This window comes from Triturus cristatus, chromosome 4_1 (genome assembly GCF_964204655.1).
Source record: "Triturus cristatus chromosome 4_1, aTriCri1.1, whole genome shotgun sequence".
Taxonomy (NCBI): domain Eukaryota; kingdom Metazoa; phylum Chordata; class Amphibia; order Caudata; family Salamandridae; genus Triturus; species Triturus cristatus.
This window is the reverse complement of record NC_140585.1, coordinates 1,798,164-1,811,760: the sequence shown is the minus strand read 5'-3', so window position 1 is coordinate 1,811,760 and position 13,597 is coordinate 1,798,164. Positions and strand designations below refer to the sequence as shown.

General features: G+C 48.9%; 1 protein-coding gene across 1 annotated transcript in view; it reads right to left on the bottom strand.

The window, feature by feature from the left end:
• The window catches only part of LOC146839251 (uncharacterized), a 239,263-nt gene that overhangs the window by 168,501 nt on the left and 57,165 nt on the right, over positions 1-13,597 (bottom strand). Inside the window, exon 3 of the mRNA XM_085651294.1 lies at positions 8,404-8,475. The gene's annotated coding sequence lies outside the window, so the exon portion shown is untranslated. The remainder of the gene's footprint in view (positions 1-8,403; positions 8,476-13,597) is intronic.

Below are 13,597 nucleotides of genomic sequence, written 5' to 3'. Positions count from 1 at the left end.
ACCCTGATGTTGGAGTGCAACTGGTTCTATAGTGTGTTTTTGAAGCAAGGACCGAATTTCCTGTTTGAGGAGTGTAAGATGGTGTGGTGACATTGGACGGTGTTTGGGTGGTATGTGTGGGGGGGTGTTTGTGAGCTCGAGGCAGTAACCAAACTGGATAATCTGTCTTACCCACTTGTCTGTTGTGATGGAATTCCAGACAGGTAGGAACTGTTGGAGTCTTCCCCCGACTGGAGTGGAATGGTCCGGGGGGAGTGGGGGCAAGTCACTGTTTAGTGGCTGGAGAGGTGCAGGTGTTGGCATTGCCCCGTCCTCAGCCCTTGGTAATGTTTCCCCTATAACCTCCTCTAAAATATCCTTTGTTAGGGGATGTTTGGCCGGAGGTTTAGAAGTTGGAAGAGGTGTCTGTTCCCACATTTTTGGAGGCTCCTCTGTAAAAGGAGCATTGAACGGAGCCTCGGGGTTGTGGAGACTGTAATGCTCCCATTGATTTAGCAGTCTCGTTATATTTCTTCATCTTCTCTAGTGCAGTGTCTACTGCGGGTCCGAATAGTTGCTCTTGATTGAATGGTTGGGCAAGAATGGTTGTTTGTACTTCCGGCTTAAAGCCTGAAATACGTAGCCATGCGTGGCGTCTAAGTAGTATGCTTGTGTTGACCGCCCTAGAGGCAGTGTCCGCTGCGTCTAATGCACATTTGATTGATGCATTAGATATTAGTTTTCCCTCTTGGATAAGGTCAGTGGCCTGGGATTTGTACTGATCTGGCAGGTGTTGTAAAAGATCTTCTAATTGATCATAATGAGCCCTATCATATCGGGCTAGTAGGGCTTGTGTATTGGCAATACGCCAATGGTTAGCAGCTTGTGCTGCAACCCTTTTGCCCGAGGCCTCTAATAGTTTAGACTCTTTGTCCGGGGGCGGTGTGTCTCCTGTTGTTTGGGAGTTAGCCCGCTTTCGTGCGTTTGAAACTACTAAAGAGTCCAGAGGGAGCTGTGCCTTAATGTACGCGGGATCTTGTGGGGCCGGTCTATATTTTTTTTCAATGCGGGGGTTAAGAACCCTAGCTCTAACAGGGTCTTTAAAAACCTCCGTGGCGTGTTTGATGACCCCTTTAATCATGGGCAAGATCTGAATTGATTTTTGTGACTGCTCAAATGTGTCGAGAAGGAAGTCCTCTTCAGGTGTATCTGAGTGCATGGTGATGCCATGGAACAGTGCCGCCCTGTTTATCAGCTGTCCAAACCCTAGGTGGTCATCAGGAGGGGAGGGTTTGGAGGGGTATGTAGCGGGATCAGGAATATCAGGTAAAGGGTAAGCCCAGTCATCTAAGGGTGCTGTATCCGGGAGTGTGAAAGGATCATTAGGATCATTAAGGTCATCCGGGTCTCCCCCTCCCCCTAAATCATCATCATCATCCTGTGGGGGTGGTGTATGTGAAGGAGATGGTAGAGGAGAAGGAGGCGGGGGCAGAGGGGGTGGGATGAGAGGTGATATAGGAGAGGAAGGACGAATGGGTGAGGTGGCAAAGTCCTTCTTCTTTATGAGAGCTGGAGGTGGTGTTGTGTCCAGCTTCCTTTTTTTGTATGGCACAGCGGTGACATGTCCGGTTTTCGGATTGATATAAATCCTCTTTTGCGTGGGATCCGGGCGAAAGAGTTCTTCATTGTCCGAAGGTGGCTTTGGTGCTGACTTTTTCGGTTCCGATCTATGTTTTGGGTGATCGGTAGAGTCCTTGTGGACTGTTTTCGGTTCCGAGGATGGTTTCGGTGCCGAAGAACTTTTCGGTGCCGGGGGAGATTTTGGTGCCGAAGAACGTTTTGGTGCCGGTGGAGACTTCGGTGGCGAAGAACGTTTCGGTGCCGGTGGAAATTTCGGACTCGATGGTATGGGAGCCTGCTTCGGTGCCGAGAGGTGTTGAGTCTTCGGTGCCGAAGGTATTGTGGGCACAATAACATGTGGTTTGCTCGATCCCGAGCCACCTGCAGGCTTATATTTCTTCGGAGCCGGGCCCGAGGGCGGGGCTTCTGAAGATGAGTTTCGGTCGCGACTGGGGCCAGCTGGCGGAGTGTTGACCAATGTCTTTTTTGGGGGGTTGGGGTAGGGGCACTGGTACTCACTTGTTGCGCTGGAGTGAGGAGGTCATCAGAATCGTCCGCTTCGGATACGATTTCGAGGTCTTCGGAATCGTCTTCCGGGACATCCTGGGCAAAGATGTCTTTTGGTTCTGGAGCTGGTCTGGCCATGATATGGCGTCAAGCTCTTCGGTCACGGATGGTTTTCTTGGAACGGAATGCGGCGCAGGCTGGACAGTTGGATTCGTTATGTTCCGTCGAGAGGCACAGTTTGCAGACCTCGTGGTGGTCACTGTGGGGGAACTTTGCTCCACATTTGGGGCATTTTTTAAAAGGTGTCCTTTCCATGAGCCGTATCCGGAACCGGACCGATAGGATTTCGACGTCGAGTTGTAAAGGTTGTTGGTTTCGAAAGCTGGATTTTTAGAAGTTTTCAGCCGGAGTGGAAAATTTCCTCCGAACCCAATGGCGGAAAAAAACAATCTGAGGATGGAGTGGATGCCCATGCGCACTGTTGTCCAGAGGAGGAGTCACCTATCTCGTGACCAAAAGGCTTCTTCCGAAGACAACAACAACCTGCAATCATCCGAGCCCAACACCAGATGGCGATCTTATCCTAAGTGTGTGATCTGCAGCTCATATGCCTCGAACTTCAAGTTACGGGTAAAGTATGTTCTCGTTACTTTTGTAATCCAGCGCTGGGCTCCTAGGCTCAGTACTGGGACCGCTATCTAAAACAGGTAAGTAATTAGGTTTTCACAGTTGGTACGATTTTTAAAGAATATCTGTAGTTTGCAAAAATCGACAGAAGAAATTTCACGGAAAAACAGTCAATGATTTACTATGGAAGAAAATTGGGTTAGTGGTAAGTACGGTTGTGAGTACTTTTCAGGGTCAGTGCTGGGCACCAAGATCCAGCACTGGGATCTCTCCTAATAGCAGGTGAGTATTTCAGTTTTCGTTACTCGGTTGATTTTAGGAGAATATTTTAAGTTTTAGAAACTCCACACTTAAAAGAAATTTCAGAAGAAACCAGTCAATGTTACCCTATGGAAGAAAATTGGGTTATCAGCTTTTGGGTAAGTACTCAACTGGCAGAGTTAAGGTTCTGGGCACAGACTCAGGGATCTCCCAGGGTCAGGTTGGTACAGTTGTTACACCCTCAGCGGCACTCGGGCGGCCGGGTGCAGAGTGAGCTAGGCCCAAAGTTATCCTATGAGGGATATGGGGCCTTGGTTGGTGGCTGCTGACTAGCAAGCCACACGGCTGTGGGAGCTGGGCTCCTGGTCACTTACTCAGGGCAAGTGGGGAAGTAGATAGGTGTAGAGGTTACACTGCCAGGGCCACTCGGGCGGCTGGGTGCAGGGTGCTTTTGCGCCTTTGGGCGCTCAATTGATTTCAATGGGAAAAATCCGGTTTAGAAAAAGACTGCAAGTTCGGGGACGAGGATTCTTCAGGTGCCACCACCACTTCGAGAGGTAAGTTGGGTAGTTGGAGGATAGGTAGGTACCCCGGGATTGGGCACAGGGGGCCGCGGGGCGCCGCGTGCAGGGGTGCCTTTTGGTGTCGGGAAATCGTACCCTCTGTTGATCGCAGTAGGGGGGGCACCTTGTTCTGAGGCTGCAGGCTTCTTCAGGAGGGTCGAGGGAGGTCCTTGGGTGCCGGACTCGGGGTCACAGTCACCGTGGGATCGTCCTCGTGGTCTTTGTTCACACCGGCACCGGCCAGGTTTGGCTGGTGCAGAGTGTGCTGGGTTCGCGGTTCCGGGCTGATACCAGGGATTAGAAGTAGGTTTTGAGTAGAGCCTCTACTCATGGGAGTCCCAGGGGCTTAGAGTTTAAAGGGTAGCCAGGTCCTCCGGGGTTTGTGAGGTTGCTGGCCACAAGAGATGCCGGGTTGGAGCAGGAGCAGGTTCGAGGGTCGACAGGCCGGTAGGGCTGGGGCCAAAGCAGTTGGTGTCTTCCTCTCCTTAGCAGCTCCTGGGCAGGTCTTCTTTCTTCTAGCTCTTCTTTGTATTTTGGAATCTGGAATCTGGGGAAGGAAGGTTCAGGGTGCCCCTAAATACTAGATTTAGGGGCGTTACAGGTAGGTGCAGGGCAGGGACCAATGGGTCCCTGTCCTGGGGTGGGTACACCCCCTATCCTGCCTCTCTCCTGTGGGAGGGGGGCAGTAGCCTAGTCCTGATTGGGTAGGGCTTCCCATCTTCAAGATGGCGAGAGCCCAGGGATGTGCTTCACCCCGCCTCCCCCACCTGAGGGGTGGGGTTGGCAGACTGGCACATCCCCTGTCCTTATTTGGGGTTTCTGGCCAAGCTTCCCGCCAGAGTGGGAGGTTTCAGTGGCCTGGGGAAGCTCACAGAGGCGGCATGCCTTTGAAGCTTCCCCCTGTCCATCCTGGGGGAGGAGATTTAGCACCTCGCCCAGGATGTGCATTGTTGCAGGCCCAGGAGAGATGGGGCTCTCCTACCCAGGGGTCCAGCAACATGTCTGCTGTGTGGCAGCATAGGCAGCCTCAGAACAGACGTGGATTGTAGGTTAGGTTTCAGGGGGCATCTCTAAGATGCCCTCTGGGGTGCTTGGTACATTAAATCCCACACTGGCATCAGTGTGGGTTTAATGTATCAAACTTCTCAGTCTTCAGTGCTGCCTTTATGGTGCTGTGGAGTTCGTGTTTGACGAGCTCTCAGCACCATGTACTCTTAAATGGCAGCACTGCCCAGGAATGGACCTGGGTACTGTAGGGGCACAGGGCTCCTGCTCCTGTGCCCACACAATGGGCATAGGGCACCCAGCTAGAGGGGTGGCTGAAGTATGCCATGGCAGTGTAGGTGATGGGCATGGCACACAGGAATGTGTGCCATGTCGACTCTTTGTTTTGTTTTGCACCCAGACACCCAGCCTGCAAGGGCAGTGTGTGTGTGTGTGTGTAAGGGTACAGGGCCTCTAAGGGTGGCACAATGAGTGCTGCAGCCCTTAGAGGCCTTTCCTGGTCACAAGGACCTGGGTACCTAGGGTACCATTTACTAGGGGCTGACATGTGGCCAGGGTTTGCCAATTTGGGTTTTGTGTTTTTAGGGAAGGAACATAGGCCCTGGGCACCTGATTGGCAGGAGTCCAGGGTACACTCAGTCAAAGTACATTCAGCAAAAAGTGGGGGCATACCATGCAAGAAAGATGGTACTTTCTCACAAAGTCTGATAGCAACAAGAATAGTGTATGGTTGACTGAGGCCGAACGCGACATCGCTCGGCTGGAGGAGGGAGCTGGGCATGACCCTGACAACGACACCTCACATCAATTGCAAATAAAAGTGGCGGAGTATAAAGCAATCGCTACAGACGCTGCAAAAACCCTGGCACGTGACAGGGATGGACGGATTTATGACCAGGCCGACAAGGCGGGCAAGCTGATAGCCTGGTTAGATAAAAAAGAGAGGGCGCACCGAGTGGTGCCTGAACTAAAAAGCGCTTCGGGTGCCGTCCTCACTGAACTCGCTGCACACTTTGAGAGGGTGTACAGGAGAGACTCTGAGTTCACGGAGAGTGACTCTTCAGATTTTTTGGCAGACATTAAGCTGCACACCCTCACTGATCAAGACCGTGAAAAACTGGAGGAGGACCTAACAACTGATGAATTAGCCAAGGCCATAGGAGATCTTAAGGTGGGCAAAGCGCTAGGGCCCAACGGCCTCCCAATTGAGCTGTACAAGCTCAAGCCAGATAAGATAGTCCCCATTTGAAGCCCATGTATTATGACAGTAAGAGCATAGGTAAACTGCCAAGAGATCAGCGCATAGCGACACTGGTCACCATTCCCAAGCCAGGGAAACCGAGAGATGAATGTACATCGTCCAGACCAATATCCCTCCTCAACGCAGAACCTAAGATACTGGCTAAATTGTTAGCAAATAGACTCCGGCTTATCATAACTAAACTAGTACACCCTGACCAATCGGGATTCATACCCCATCGAAACACGGCCCTTGATCTGCGGCGGCTACACGGAGTGCTGGGGCGTTGCCCCGGAATCCATGAGGATGCAATAGTGGTCTCGTTGGACGCAACCATGGCCTTCGACACCCTTGAATGGGCATACCTCTTTGCGGTGCTAAAAAAGATGGGCTTTGGCCCCAAATTTATAGGGTGGGTACGCCTTCTGTATGCTGAACCGCTAGCACAAGTAACGGTCAACAATAAAATGTCGGAAGTGTTCACATTGGGCAGAGGCACCAGGCAGGGTTGCCCTCTGTCGCCGCTATTGTTCGCCCTCTCCCTCGAACCACTCGCGGCATGGATACGAAGTGATTTCTTTATCTGGGGACTTCGATGGACCGAGGGTTGTGAGGATAGGATTTCGCTGTACGCAGACGATATCCTCCTTTATCTTTCATCCCCTGCGCGTTCATTGAGAGTGGTGCTGGATATGTTCGCCAGTTTCGGACGAACCTCGGGTTTCCGAATTAACTGGAGCAAGTCGACGCTCTATATTCTCCACGGAAACGCTCCCTCCATTCCTAGAAACTGCACGATACAGGTAGCGGCAGAAGGATTTAAATATCTTGGCATATTTATCACCGCCGATGCCAGGACTCGATATGAGCGAAATCTCGCTCCTCCCTTGCAGAGGCTTCGAAGGGATGTGGATGTCTGGAAGAAGTTGCCCCTGTCCCTTCTTGTGAGAGCAGCGCTGTTTAAAATGATGGCATTGCCTAGATTCTTATACGCCCTCCAGAACTACTCAGACATGGTGCCTCATGCATTCTTTAAGGAGGTTGAGTCCTTGCAGAGAGATCTACTGTGGGATGGCAGACCACGCATAGCACTCGGTAGGCTCACGCTCGGATGGTATGATGGAGGTATTGCCCTACCAGACATCAGAAAGTACTATTGGGCAGTGCAACTGGCAGCAATTAATCAATGCCAATACAGAAGTGGGGATGACCCAGCATACGGAATGGATAGGTGGTTACTGCCTGGTGGCAACTTCACAAGAGCACTTTACTCTAGATCAGCGAGATTCAAGCTCACAGGCCCCACTAAACACGCGGTACAGGTATGGCACGTGGCCAATAGAGCTCTGGGGTGGGCCAATAAACTCACGATGGCCACCCCCCTATGGGATTCAGAACAGTTAGGAACATTGGGGCGAACTAAAAGGTTCGATAAATGGGACCTCATAGGTATTTCACACATAAGGGACCTTTGGGGGCGGAATGGAGTGGAGACGTTCATTGCACTACAACAGACATATGATATGGCGGAATCAGAGCACTTTCGATACGCGAAGATTAAGCACTCTTTACAGGCCAACATCCCAACTGGTACGGAGCTGCCTGAGGCATCCCCACTTGAGGACAGGTTACTGGATGGGCACTTACCAGAAAAATGCATATCCCTAACATATAAAAAGCTCATCCACCATACCCCTGACCCCCTTACTGCACTTAGAGAGAAATGGGTAAGGGATGGTCTGGAAATTGACAATGAGGAGTGGCAGGAAGCACTCTCCTCACCAAAAGAAGTTGCTATATCGGCAAAACTGAAACTGGTACAACTGAAGATTCTACACAGGGTTTACCTTTCAGGGAAGCAACTAGTTCTCATGGGCAGAAGCGGGGACGGGTTGTGCAGGAGGGGATGTGGGATGGAGGGTGCGTTCCTGCACGTTCTCTGGGAGTGCCCACTAATTCAAGAATATTGGCGGAGAATCCTTAAATGTATGAGTATGGTTTGGGGGTGCCTTTGCGGCCGGAAGCCAAGAGATGCCTGTTGAACATTTGGGAGCCCACAGACTTAAATGTGAAAGGGAGGATCTGGGCCACACTCGAGCACATGATCGCCAAGCGCAATATAGCGCAGTTATGGGGAGCTGCTGCGCCACCGACAATGAAGAAATGGAAAGAGGACATGGACTGGTGTATGGTGAGAGAGAAAACAGTCTATGTAGCGCGGGGATGCCCTAAGAAATGGATATTAATTTGAACTAAATGGAATGTATATCGGGGGGTCTGTGCGAACCCCCATCTATCCCATCCCTCGACGAACACTGTACGGTGTAGAACTCACTGCATGTACTGTAGATACAAACGCTATAACGAAAGTAATATGCCAATGCCTGTAAAGAAAATCGTGTATGGAAATGTACGAAACACATATCTGTATCGCATGACCACTGTGTTAAGTTTAATAAACAGAATTATATATAAAAAAAAAGGAATAGTGTATGGAGGGAGTCAAATACTGAAGTTGGACAGACATAAACCGAGATCGAGAGAGTGAAAAGAGAAAGAAGAAATAGGTTACAAGGAAACTTAGGGTGCTAGGAACACTACCTGACAGTTATTTGTTTCTTCCTCCAAGGGTGTCAGCCTCACCTCAAGCATTGCCTGATCATTCCAGAATACCTTGAAAGGAAGTAAAGAGAAGGTTTTACATCAGACGACAATCACACTAGATTACCGTCCTAAACTAACAAAACAAAATGAACTGTTGTTCTCTGAAAACCACTGTGAAGCAACTATGGTTATGAATATATAGACCATGATCTATGATCCCACAGCTGGGAAAGGTCTCGGTGCATGTGGAGCGCACCCACAGTCTCAGAGAACAGACCCCAACAACTCAGTCCCTTCTTCATAACTCCCATCTGTCCATTTACAGTTCATGAAACTTGCGAAGCAGAACAATCTGGTTGACAAACGGCATGCTAAAGTCCTTCTACATAATTCTGCCCACAGTCCATAAGTCAGTCAACCGCACTCTTATATTTATACAAAGCATGCTCTCTGAGAAACAGCAACTCAAGGTCAAGCTGATGCAGTGTGGGAACACTGAGAAACGGAAAGCAACAAGGCATCAATGTGTTGGCGCTTTTTATTTATAAATGATCTAAAGTGATGATGTGGAGGGTCGGTGTCTTGTGAGCCCCAAAGGACGGCGACTCAAGAGCTGGAATTTGGACTCAAACCTTCGCAGGACAAAGCTTAGAACATTGGAATGTTGAGATCTCCATTGAACACAAGGAGCAGCAGCCTCTAAAACCCGATACAGGCCCGCTGCTCTCAACATTAAAGTGTCTTCATACACGGCCTCTCTCTTTCCCCTGCCTCTCCGAAATATGTGGATTGGGCAGAGAAAAGCAAAAGATAGTGCCTGTGCTGTCGGGCCCCAGGAGCCTTCCACCCTTCTTCTTCCCGTAGCTCGTAGTGTCACTGGTGCTTCAGAAGGAGAGGGGGATTACTGCTCAGCCCCTGCATCTCCCTGGCTCACCTGAACAACAAAAAGAAGTTTAGTCGAGCCCAGGGAGAACAAGGTGTGGACTCCAGCCCCTTTCATAGCTACTGCTGTTAATGTTCAATAATTAACCACCGCGGCAGTGCATGCAGCTCCTAACTGTTGAACATTCACATCAACAGCTGTCAAACAAAGGTTTCTCAACCCCCTCGGTCTCGGTCCCCTTTGTTTTATTAATTAACACATTCTGCCCTCCTTAGTTAAATGATGTAATGGACCTATAGTCCTCTGCAGCAGGCTATACCAGCCATTAAAGGACCGCTCCCTAGTGAAAGGCCTTTGCCTTTGGAGCGGTAAGGCCATATTAAAGATTTAAAATATTTACAGTAGTCAGAAACATGTTTACTCTTTCAGAGAAATAATCATTATAGTATTTGCAAGGGGATCACATAGGGTATATAAATAGACAGACCAACACAACAACTGTCTGCTAAGAAATGGAAAAAGGTTTTTCTTTAACATCAAATAGCAAATTAACAGAGTCTGCTTAGTTAAAATGAAAGGAATGTTCTTAAGTATAACATTTGGGGTGGGGTGTAAACTCCACTCCGCCTGCAGATTTCGTGGAGTTTTGCCTCTCCACGTGGCCGAGTATACTGGCACCCATCCTTACTTTTCAGGTGATTTCAAGACAAGGAGGCCCACTGATGTGTCCAAAGCAAGGCGGGCCAGGTCGCTGATACTTGCACCATATCTATTTTTGTGAATAGGACTTTTTTTGCATTTGTTGCAGTGCACAGCCCCTCGGCCCCCAGCTCAGGTACATGTGCCTCAAATGTTATGGTTCCGTACAATACCAATCATGTTCATTTTTAGGGTGGGAGTTTTCAGTGACAGATGGGCAGAGGGGATGGCCAGTGTGTGGGAGCCCCGTACCTCTTGCTGCGCATCCCAGCCAACCAGAAAATCCATTTAGGATCACATGCCTCAGAGATCCCAGACAAAGAAGGTTTCACCTCCTCCCTTTTCCCTTGAGTCTACCCTATCTCACCTTGCAATATCCCAACAAAGCTAGAGAAGGGGGGCAGCTGGCACTTGAGTGGACTGTGCAGCACCAGGGTTTATGGGCAGGACCCTTTAACTCACTCGGTGTGTAGCTGGCGCTGTGCAGGCAGAACGCCGCTTCTCGATGTGATTTTTGCTGTCAGATCTGTGCTGCTGCTTGGGTCATCTCCCTGCTGCGAGGAGGGGGAGTCCTAATCATCCCCCATCAATCTCTGGAGAGCTGGGCTTCCTCTGAGAAGGTGAGTAGGGAGAGACACATCCTGCACCGCCACACAGAAGTGATGGGGTGCTGGCACTGGAGTGCTGTGGTAGTTATGGGCTTAGAGCTGGATTTTGTTTCCATGTCACACATTGCGCTTTCTCCATTCTGTCCGGAATCCAGTATCTTTTGCGGGATGACACTTTCTTCTTGAGTGAGTAAGGCTTACTGTGATTGGTGAACATGGGATGAGAATTCTTATTTGGGGGTGACCTTTTGCTGAGGCTTATTATGCTTGACTGACATGGGGCTGTTGTTGCCAGTGTCCCTAGAGTGCAGTTTGTTGACACTTCGAGGCAGGGAAGCGTGAAAAAGATTGTTTGTTTGTAAATCTCCCTGCTCCACCTGTTACTCTTTGAGGTTTTGCTACCAGTTCCTAAGGGTCAGTCTGTGCAAAGGTGAGGGGTGTTAGTCGAATAAATTAACCCTGGGCGTAGGTTGCTTAGTAGCACTACACATAGCTGCACGTAGTACACTTTGAACTACGTGTAGTACACACTACTACGTAGTGCGTAGCTGATGGCACTATGTACTTGTCTGCACTGTACAATAATTGCAAATAGCATCTTGCACAGTGCCAGTTATGATAAAATAAGTATCTCTATCTTTATATGCTAAAGAGCATATAGTACTTTCACAAAAGTGAAACTGAACAATTAGCAAGCAGTGAGAGAGGTGATGATTTTGGGATCCTCCCTAACCTAGGGAGAGAACCAAGCATATGCCTTGAAAACAAAAAGCACATCTTGTTGAACGATTCGGTGGTGGTCCCATCCTCTTAGGACCACCCCAAGCACAGTTACTGGCAAAAAAACAATCCCAACCAAAGGCCCTGCAAAGCATTATGGGACGAGATTAGCAGTGGGCAGTGAATATTATAGTATCCAATATCAAAATAATTCTACAAAGAGCTGCAGTTCAACTAGTCGTTACTAGATGTCCCTCACGAGTCAAATGAATTGATTATATGCTTTTTAGAATGTAAAATTGCTTTATCAAAGCATCTGTGGAGAATGTATGACCAAACTTAGCATGCCATTACTACGCATGCATTTAGTGCGATTTGTTTTATATCGCAAACGGCATTAGTACGCATTATATTACTACGCTTACCTTAACTTCGTAAAAGCATGAATAATACTTTGCATTCCACTATTTTTTGTACATGCCCCTACACTACACATACATGACGACACTACACAAAAACCTTTAACACTACACACCACTACTCTTCCCTAAACCCTAAATCACTACCCCCAGCACATCTTCCTACACTACAAAAACACAACACTACCCTGAACCCTAATACGCCACTCCCAGCACGACCCCCTACACTACATATACACAAAAACACTACCCTAAACCATACCATATGACCCACCTACACTACCCTTAACCCTAAAACACTATCCTAAACTACACATACACCACAACACTACCCTGAACCCTAATACGCCACTCCCAGCACGACCCCCTACACTACCCGAACACCACTGCACTACCCTAAACCCTACACTCAAACCTTAAACACTACACATACCCCTTAACACTACCCTCAACCCTTAAAATGTACCCCCAGCACGATCCCCTACTCTACAAAAACACACTACATCCCCCTCACCTCCCTCTCCTCGTGGTTCCACTCTCCTCCTGGGACCTTCCTCATGTCGTCTCCGAGGGGCGGTGCACGTCGTTGTGAGGAAACAGCCTCAGTTTACTTACAACGACATGGATCGATTTCTTTTCAAGCATAACATTACAACGCATGCGTAGTAACAACGCTTGCGATGTAACAACTTGCGTACTAATGGTACGCGTTGTAACATCGCAAGCGTAGTAACGCTTGAGAAATAATGGTATGCGCAGTAGCAGCCGCGCACTAAAGGCTGTTTACTTCTGTGGATGTTGTTGATTTAGCTGCTACGCTACGTGATTAAGAACCGTTTTTCTTCTGTGCTACGTGCAATATGCAGCATGCAAATTAGTACAAACTACGCATGCTCCGTTAGTGTAGTGTAGTACTACGACCAGGGTTGGTATAAATTGTGAGGTTGAGTCACTTGCATGCATGCTTCTGTTTAATTCTATGTAGAGTGCTATTTGAGCTCCTCCTCATGGTTACAGAACATTTTCAGAATCCTGGGGCCCCCACTTTGGCACCAGCATGTGTTCTTTGCAGAGGGACTAAACTTCCTTGCCCTTTGGAGCCATCAGAAAACGTTGGAGTCACAATGTGAGGTTTCAGAAGTTTCTAAAGGATATTTTTTTTAAGTTAAAGGGTTTCATAGCGATCCTTCCTCAAATGAGACAGGCTACACTCACTATGTTGACAATGTCTTCCGGTGCCTTAGCCACTGGAATGGAAGGAGTTGGGGGCAGGATTGAATGATTAAAGATCTGAAGATGTGCTCTTAGCACATGGGGCCCCAGCGCTTTCTACCCAGAATGGTGAGGCGCTTATTGTGTGTAGGCGAAATGTGCATACTTCGTACGTCTTTGGGCGCAGAGTTGGATGTACCAATGAGTGTACTCATACAGATAAGAATAGGCCCTCTAATGTACCCTGGTTCTCAACAGCATGGGTGTGAAGCGCCAAGAGCTCACCACTCGCACCGACATCAGGGGTCCAGCTTTTGGTTTCTTCCTTCTGTCGTGTGGTTGTGAGGTAGGACATAGGGGGGCAGATTTACAAGGAACAGGTGCATCTGCATAGATGCGTCACTTTCCTTGCGTCAGCGCCGAATGTCCTTGCACCACTATGGATGCGCTGTATTTACAATACAGTGCTACATGGCGCAAGGATTAACAGATGCGTTAAATTCTGGCGCAAAAGTGGCGCATTGCTGGAGTTGCTCATGAAAGTGACGCAACTCCAGCAATGCACCACAACAGATGGGTGAGACCAATTCAAAGAGCCCTGCGTCATTCCTTATGCCTGGTCTGAGCAGGCGTAGGGATTTTGACGCAGT